The following is an 8,376-nucleotide window of genomic DNA, read 5'->3' on the forward strand; positions in this document are numbered from 1 at the left end:
CCCACCGCGGGGACCGGCGGACCCCTCTCTCTCCCATCACCGAGAAGAGGGAACTCTGCCTACACGTGAGCGAATCCAATCGCTGACGGCAGCGCTACCACAACGCAGAGAGAGGCGGCGAGCCGGGGGAATCCGGTACACCCCAAGGCACAACCTCTCAGATCGCTAGAGAAGGCTTTCTCACCGAGGGCGGGTCACGCTCCCCCAACCCACCGGTCGCCCCCTCACCGGGCCAGCCACGGAGGCGCTCAGGGACACCTGGGGAAGGGAGGGGGGGCCGTGGTCTACGGCAGCAGGAGAAGGAAAACCTGCGGCACCCCTTACCCCACGCGGGAGAGGCGCACCTCGCTCGACCACACCCCCTCCAATGAGCTGAGCTCCTCCTCAGGACCCACACGCAGACCCCCCGTGGCAGCAGCCGGAGGAGGGGGCCCCAGGGGCGGGAACACCACCACCACTCGGCCTCGGGCACCTGAGTGACAAACCCGGAGCGCTCCAGGAGCACCGCAAAGGCCTGAGCGGAGCCAACGCTCGCACCACCCCGGCAAGGGCAGGACGACGGGCCGGCGGGACAGCCCCCCACCGCCGCGGAGGGGGGCCGCGCCCGCAAGGCAACACCCACAGGAGGCGAGAGCGAGGGATGCCTGCCGTGTCAGAGGACCCCGCCGCCCCCGCCAGGCAGACGACAGGAGAAGCACGGCGAGGTCGGGCCGGATTCCGTACCCCTAATGCCTCCCACCACAAGCCCCACACATGCAGGGAGAGGAGAGACACGGGGCCCCCCCGCGGGTGGGGTGAGAAGAGCGGAGCCATTCACCATGAAGGTCCGTCCCTCGCCCACCGCGGAACGGTCGCAGCCCGGGAGAGCATGACGTCACCACATCGATCGGAACAAGACCCAGAGCGGAGCAACGGGACCTCACCAGCCTCACCAAACCACCGAGCCGACCACAGCCCGCGGTCGGCCAGCCCCGCTCTGAGGGAAGGGACGGCGGACAACCCCAAGGGAGCGGAGGACGCCTGACACGCACGGCACGGAGCCAACGGAGCGGGGTTGTCGCGACCGCCCCAGGTGCCCGCAGCGGGGAGCGCACGCGCAGGCGGAAGGGAGCCCCCCACCCGCATCGGCCTCTCCCCACCACACCCGGGTGGGTCAGAGGAGACCCGGGCCCACCCAGGGCGGCACCGGGGAGCCGGGACACTCAGACGGATGCGTGAGAGGCAAGGCACACGGGCCCCAGCCGGCGGCTCAAGCCAGAGCAGGGCCGGCTAGCCAGGTCACCGCCAGACCAGATAGACCCCCACGCATCCAGAGGCCCGACCTCTCCAGCGACAAGTCGCCAGAGGACAGCGTGTCAGCAACAACCCGGTGGCCCAAAATTCAAACTCAGCGTGAAAGATATACCCACCCTGGGGGGCAGGGGGTCGAGTCACCGGCCACACCACCGACTCAGAAACGCACGACACGGACATCTGTCCCCAAAAAGGCCACCATCGCAGCCACACACGGAGCACCCAGGGCCGTCTCGTCGACCCCCAAGACCAGGGACGCCCTCCGGGCCACCGGTGCCACGCAGGGGCCGACCCGTGCCTCCAGAGCGAGACCCATTCGGCCGTCCCCTCACACGCGAGGGACACACGAGGGACCGAAGGCGCTCTCAGGGACCACTCTCCGACTACGAACGCGGACTTGGAAGAAAAGTATCACAGCAGAGGGACCGCAGCCGGGTACGGCACCCCGGGAGGACGGCGCAGGACGGCCACCGACTCCCCACGAGAACTTGGAAAAGAGATTCGGCGGGTGCCTCAGGCGGCCAGGGCCCGCACAGGCCCGCGACAGGGCCGGGGAGGGGCGTCCCCGGCCACCCGCGCCATGCCCGGAGGGTCCCCGCGGGTCGCGGGTCGGGCCTCGGGAGCTACGGCGTGCTGGTCGACCAGCCCCGGCAGCCCGCACACCTCGCTCGGGCCTGGAAACTCGGCGACAGCCTGCCCCTCTATAGCCCTGCACGCCCGTGCTCTGACTCACAAGTGACTCGCCAGAGCTCTGGCGCCACAGGGACAGCCCCGCTGACAGCCGCAGGCTTTCCGGAGCTCTGCCTAGCTCACAGCAGGGACGCTCCCCTCGCTCAGCAGCTGCCACCGGAGCTCTGGAAGCCAGGAGAACCATATAAAAGCGGCCACCAGATGGAGCCCGAAAACCGGCGACATGTCACCATCCCAAACCTGTCACCGAGACACATCCGGATGGCAGGGCGGCCGGCGGACCGCAAAACCGAAACCGTGAGTCGAGAAAGTCTTCCCGAGGCCGAAAACACAGCCCCTCCACCCCAACCCCACAGAAACGCTCCTCCAAACGTGTATCTGCGTAGACCGAGACAGAGTCAAAAGACAAGCCCATGACGTGTGGGTGTTTGGAGATGCATCTCGGAGGGAGAAAGAACACACAGGACTCGGGCGCGAGTCGTTCAGGTGACAGAGAGACGCCGAATGAGGACACGTTCACAATCCACACGGGGTGGGGGATGGGAGGGAGGGAGGGAGGGAGGGAGGGGATAGAAAAAAGAGAGATGGAGGAAGGAGGGAGGGAAGAAAGCAAGCAGGGAGCGGGGAGGAAGGAGATGGAGAAAACAGACAGAATTTAAAAAATCTGGAGAAGGTATATGATGAAAGGTGGAAAATGAAGAAAGATGAAAAAGAGAAAGAATGAGGAAAGAGATGACGGAAAGAAGGGCGAAAGAGAGGAAAAAAGAAAGTATAAAAGACAAAGAAAGAAAGAAAGAATAAAGGAAAGGAACAGATAAAAGGACAGAAGGGAGGGAGGAAGGAGGGAAAGAAAAAGAAAGAAAGAAAGAAAGAAAGAAAGAAAGAAAGAAAGAAAGAAAAAGAAAGAAAGAAAGAAGAGGCTAATGCCTTTTTCAGCGTTCGCCCACCTGCATCAAGGTGAAAATTAAAAAAGAAGAAGAAGGGGAAGAAGAAGGAGGAGGAGGAGGAGGAGGAGGAGGAGGAGGAGGAGGAGGAGGAAAGAAAGAAAGGAAGGAAGGAAGAAAAAGACAGAAAATGGAGAAAATAAAATTCGGTACTAAACACTATCTGGCCTGGCGACACAGCAAGGCTCCGTCTAGAAAGAAAGACAGAGAGACAGAGAGACAGAGAGAAAGAAACAGCGAGAGAGAGAGAGAGAGAGAGAGAGAGAGAGAGAGAGAGAAAGAGAGACAAAGAAACGCAGAGGCCGGGCACGGTGGCTCATGCCTGTAATCCCAGCACTTTGGGAGGCCGAGGCGGGTGGATCACAAGGTCAGGAGTTCGAGACCAGCCTGGCCAAAATGTTGAAACCCCGTCTCTGCTAAAAAAACAAACATTAGCTGGGCGCGGTGGCACGCGCCTGTAATCCCAGCTACAAAAAAAAAAAAAAGGAAACACAGGAACAACGAAAGAAACACAGAACTGGGTGACAGAGTGAGACTCTGTCTCGAAAGAAAGAAAGAAAGAAAAAGAAAGAAAGAAAGAAAGAAAGAAAGAAAGAAAGAAAGAAAGAAAGAAAGACAGACAGACAGACAGACAGACAGACAGACAGGAACAACGAAAGAAAGAAAGACAGGAACAACGAAAGAAACACAGAAACAACAAAAGAAACACAGAACTAGGCCGGGCGCGGTGGCTCACGCCTGTAATCCCAGCACTTTGGGAGGCCGAGGCGGGTGGATCACGAGGTCAAGAGATCGAGACCATCCTGGTCAACATGGTGAAACCCCGTCTACACTAAAAATACAAAAAATTAGCTGGGCATGGTGGCGCTTGCCTGTAATGCCAGCTACTCAGGAGGCTGAGGCAGGAGAATCGCCTGAACCCGGGAGGCGGAGGTTGCAGCGAGCCGAGATCGCGCCATTGCACTCCAGCCTGGGTGACAGAGTGAGACTCTGTCTCAAAAAAAAAAAAGGAGAAAAAAAAAAAAAAAAAAGGAAACACAGGAACAACGAAAGAAACACAGAACTGGGTGACAGAGTGAGACTCTGTCTCGAAAGAAAGAAGAAGAAAGAAAGAAAGAAAGAAAGAAACAAACAAACAAACAAACAAACAAACACAGGAACAGCGAAAGAAACACAGAACCGAGTGACAGAGTGAGACTGTCTCGCAAAAAGAAAATAAAGGAAAGCAAACACAGAAACAACGAAAGAAACACAGAAAGAACGAAAGAACCAGAACTGGGTGAGAGAGTGGCACTCTGTCTCAAAAAAAAAAAAAGGGAAACACAGAAACAACGAAAGAAACACAGGAACAACGAAAGAAACACAGAAACCACGAAAGAAACACAGGAACAATGAAAGAAACACAGAAACCACGAAAGAAACACAGAACTGGGTGACAGAGTGAGACTCTGTCGCAAAAAAAGACAAAATACAAGGAAACACAGAAACCACGAAAGAAACAAAGAAAGAAAGAAAGAGCTGGAAAAGGAAATTAGGAAGACAGAAACAAAAGGAGAAAGGATAGAAAGATCTTTTCTTGTTTTTTTTTTTTTTTTGTTTTTTTTGAGACGGAGTCTCGCTCTTGTTACCCAGGCTGGAGTGCAATGGCGCGATCTCGGCTCACCGCAACCTCCGCCTCCTGGGTTCAGGCAATTCTCCTGCCTCAGCCTCCTGAGTAGCTGGGATTACAGGCACGCGCCACCGTGCCCAGCTAATTTTTTTGTATTAGTAGAGACGGGGTTTCACCATGTTGACCAGGATGGTCTCGATCTCTCGACCTCGTGATCCACCCGCCTCGGCCTCCCAAAGTGCTGGGATTACAGGCTTGAGCCACCGCGCCCGGCCTATTTTCTTGTTTTTTAATCCTCTAAAAGCATAGTAAGGCCCAGGTAGGGGCTACGACACACCTTCCACCTTACTAATATGTTGGCCAGGAAAATAAAAATTTACACTTAACGTAACCGTTAAAAGTGACTATGAGCCGGACGCGGAGGCTCAAGCCTGTCATCCCAGCACTCTGGGGGGCTGAGGCGGGTGGACCACCTGAGGTCAGGCGTTCAAGACCAGGCTGGCCAACATGGTGAAACCCCGTCTCTACTAAAAACACAAAAAAACTTCTTTAATTTTAACGTATAAAGAAAAGGAAAAAGTTCTCCAGGCGTGGTGGCGCATGCCTGTAACCCCAGCCACTCAGAAGGCTGAGGCAGGAGAATTGCTTGAATCCGGGAGGCAGACGTTGCAGTGAGCAGAGATCACACCGCTGCATTCTAGCCTGGGCGACAGAGCGAGACTCTATCTTAAAAATGAAAAAAAAAAAATGACTATGAGGGCCCAGGCCAGGGTGGTTGAATTTACCTAAGGAGTGGGGGTGGGGGTGGAGTGGAGAGGATATGCCTGACTGGAACGAGAGAAACCGAGGGGAGCAAGCAGAAGGGGACAGAAAGAGGAAGGGGAAGGGACGGAGGCACAGTGGGTTATTCTAGAATGTTTTCAAGCCTGGGGTGGGGGTGGGCACGGAGGGCAACTCAGGAAACAAGCCGACTCCAGCAATGACACCTAATTCATTATTGCTGGCATCGCTGCCTTGAAAGGGGGGCACCGCATGTTTCTTCCTCCACACCCATTCGATGACTTCTGGGAAATGCCATTTACTTGCACGCTCTTGACATCTACCTGCTTTCACTACAACTGAGGAGAATCAGGAAAGTCCCCACTAACGGCAAGGCCTAAAGTGGAGCTGTCATCCATAAAACCCAGGCAGCAGAGTCCATATGGGTTAAAAAGACACGAAGAGGCCGGGCGCGGTGGCTCAAGCCTGTAATCCCAGCACTTTGGGAGGCCGAGGCGGGTGGATCACGAGGTCGAGAGATCGAGACCATCCTGGTCAACATGGTGAAACCCCGTCTCTACTAATACAAAAAATTAGCTGGGCACGGTGGCGCGTGACTGTAATCCCAGCTACTCAGGAGGCTGAGGCAGGAGAATTGCCTGAACCCAGGAGGCGGAGGTTGCGGTGAGCCGAGACAGCGCCATTGCGCTCCAGCCTGGGTATCAAGAGCGAAACTCCGTCTCAAAAAAAAAAAAAAAAAAAAAAAAAGACACGAAGAGAGAAAGGGAAACAACGGATCAAAGAGAAGAACAATCGGGCCCAGCCAGGGTCTCCAGGGGTCTTCTGGGCAACGAGGGAGTGAGGGGGACGGACGGACGGACGGACGGACGGACGGACCAAGGTGGGGGCGGGGCGGGGGCGGGTGAGCTCGGGGCGTGGGCGGGGCGGCGGGTAGCGGAGAGAAGCCACAATCGCTCCTGACTGCGGGCGGGCGGCCAGAGCGTCCCGTATGCCGCCTAGACCTTCAAGAACCGTGACCGCTAGGTGACGCCCGAAGACAACATATGCAAGTGTCAGCCCGGCACCCTCCCAGGCATTATCCCCACAACTAACCGAGCGGAGCCCCTGCGGGGGAAGGAAGCACCATGACTCGGCAATACACACAGAAACACACGCACCTACGTACGCACGCACGCACGCACGCACACGCGCGCCGTATTCCACAGTATAGAAGGGTTTATACCGTGATCACGAGAGGGCCCGCACTATTTTCTTTTCTAGTGACAAAAGAAAAAGCAGGCCGGGGCCTAGCGGCCCACGCCCGTCACCCCTGCACTCTAGTAGGCAGAGGCAGAGGCAGAGGCAGATGCGGGCGGGTCGCCTGAGGTCAGGAGTTCCAAACCAGCCCGGTCCACGCGACGAAACCACCATCTCTAGGCCCTCGAAAGGCTGAGGCAGGAGAATCGCTGGAACTCGGGAGGTGGAGGTCGCACTGAGCCGAGATCTCACCACTGCACTTCAGCCTGGGCGACAGAGCAAGACTCCGGGGGCGGGGAAGGAAAAAAAAAAAGGAAAAAAAAAAATCGCTTCCCTCTTGAGGTGAATACGCACTGTTACACGTACACAGAGAGCTCGGAAGGTATACAGGCCCTGACATCCTCTGTAACTTTGAGTCGGTCTGGCGATATTTTCCAGGCCTTCCGTTTCCCCGTCAGCAGTCACAGAAATAAAAACTCCCTCCTTTCCCAATTCGTCTTCATGTCGTCATCAGGCCACAAGAATAAGCGAACACATTTTACACGACAAGGAGGAAAAACACAACAAAGCGAAAGTCTCAGAGGTCTGTGGTACAGATTGAAGAGACTCTTTCAGAATCCACAGAAAGACACACACACGGAGAGATGGAAAGAAACAAATAAAGAAAAGAGAAAGAGAGTAAGGAAGATAAGGAACAGGCCGGGCGCGGTGGCTCACGCCTGTCATCCCAGCACTTTGGGAGCCGAGGTGGGTGGATCACCTGAGCTCAGGAGTTCAAGACCAGCCTGGCCATCATGGTGAAACCCCATCTTTATAAAAAAATAAATAAATAAAAAATAAAAAAATAAAAAGGAAGATAAAGAACAAGAAATATAAAGAAAGAGAGGGCCGGGCGCGGTGGCTCACGCCCATAATCCCAGCACTTTGGTTTGGGAGGCCGAGGCGGGTGGATCACGAGGTCAAGAGATCGAGACCATCCTCGTCAACATGACGAAACCCCGTCTCGACTAAAAAATACAAAAATTACCTGGGCATGGTGGCGCAGCCTGTAGTCCCAGCTTACTCGGGAGGCTGAGGCAGGAGAATTGCTTGAACCCAGGAGGCGGGGGCCGTGGTGAGCCGAGATCGCGCCATTGCACTCCAGCCTGGGTAACGAGAGCGAAACTCCGTCTCGAAGGAAAAAAAAAGAAAAAAGAAAAAAGAAAGAAAGAAAGAGACAGAGATGTAAAGGGAAGAAAGATGAAAAAGAAAATAGAAAGAGAAATAGCAGAAAGAAAAAGATAATGAGAAATCAGAGAAAGTAGGGAGGAAGAAAGAGAAAAAAGAAAAAGAATGAGAGAGAGAGGAGAGAGGGAGGGAGGGAGAGAGACAGAGAGAGAGCGGTGGGGGGGGGGGAGAGCGAGAGCGAGAGCGAGAGCGAGAGAGAGAGCGAGAGCGAGAGAGAGGAGCGAGAGCGAGAGCGAGAGCGAGAGAGAGAGCGAGAGAGAGAGAGAGAGAGAGAGAGAGAGAGAGAGAGAGAGGAGGAATGAAAGAAATAAAGAAGAGGACAGCGCACCATGGCTCACGCCTGTAACCCCAACACTTTGGGAGACTTACTTAGGTGGAAGAATCGCTCGAGCCCAGGAGTTTGAGACCAGCCCTGGCAACACAGCGAGTCCCCGTTTGTACTAAAAAATAAAAGCACTTAAAAAGTTAGCCGGGCATCGTGATGGCAGGCGCCTGTAGTTCTAGCTTTTTTGGAGCCCGAGGTGGGAGGATTGCTCGAGGTAGGGAAGCGGAGGCTGCCATGGGCCTTGGACAGACAAATGCACTGCAGCCTGTCGC

The 8,376-nt window shown here is 55.3% G+C and overlaps 1 long non-coding RNA gene across 1 annotated transcript in view; it reads right to left on the bottom strand.

Annotated features, from left to right (window-relative positions):
• The window catches only part of LOC135273291 (uncharacterized), a 21,043-nt gene extending 14,569 nt beyond the window's left edge, over window positions 1-6,474 (bottom strand). Inside the window, exon 1 of the long non-coding RNA XR_010341081.1 lies at window positions 6,409-6,474. This is a non-coding gene — a long non-coding RNA (uncharacterized LOC135273291). The remainder of the gene's footprint in view (window positions 1-6,408) is intronic.
• Window positions 6,475-8,376: the final 1,902 nt, after the last annotated feature.

This window comes from Aotus nancymaae, unplaced genomic scaffold (assembly GCF_030222135.1).
Source record: "Aotus nancymaae isolate 86718 unplaced genomic scaffold, 86718_ANA_hifiasm-v0.15.2.pri h1tg000881l, whole genome shotgun sequence".
NCBI lineage: Eukaryota > Metazoa > Chordata > Mammalia > Primates > Aotidae > Aotus > Aotus nancymaae.